The following is a 212-nucleotide window of genomic DNA, read 5'->3' on the forward strand; positions in this document are numbered from 1 at the left end:
TCATACGCTTTATAAACCAAACATCCTCTGAAGTGGGCATAATTCTCTTCATTTTACAGTACTGAAAACCTGGAGCTGAGAGGTTAATTAACTTAATTGCCCAGACTCACACAGGTAAGGAGCATTACTGCAGTCCTCCGTGTCTCAGGTCTACTCTAGGTCTGGCACAGCCTCTGCCAGGCTCCCAGGTACTGCTTTTAGTCCTGCTTTGT

This window comes from Tamandua tetradactyla, chromosome 3 (assembly GCF_023851605.1).
Source record: "Tamandua tetradactyla isolate mTamTet1 chromosome 3, mTamTet1.pri, whole genome shotgun sequence".
Lineage (NCBI taxonomy): Eukaryota > Metazoa > Chordata > Mammalia > Pilosa > Myrmecophagidae > Tamandua > Tamandua tetradactyla.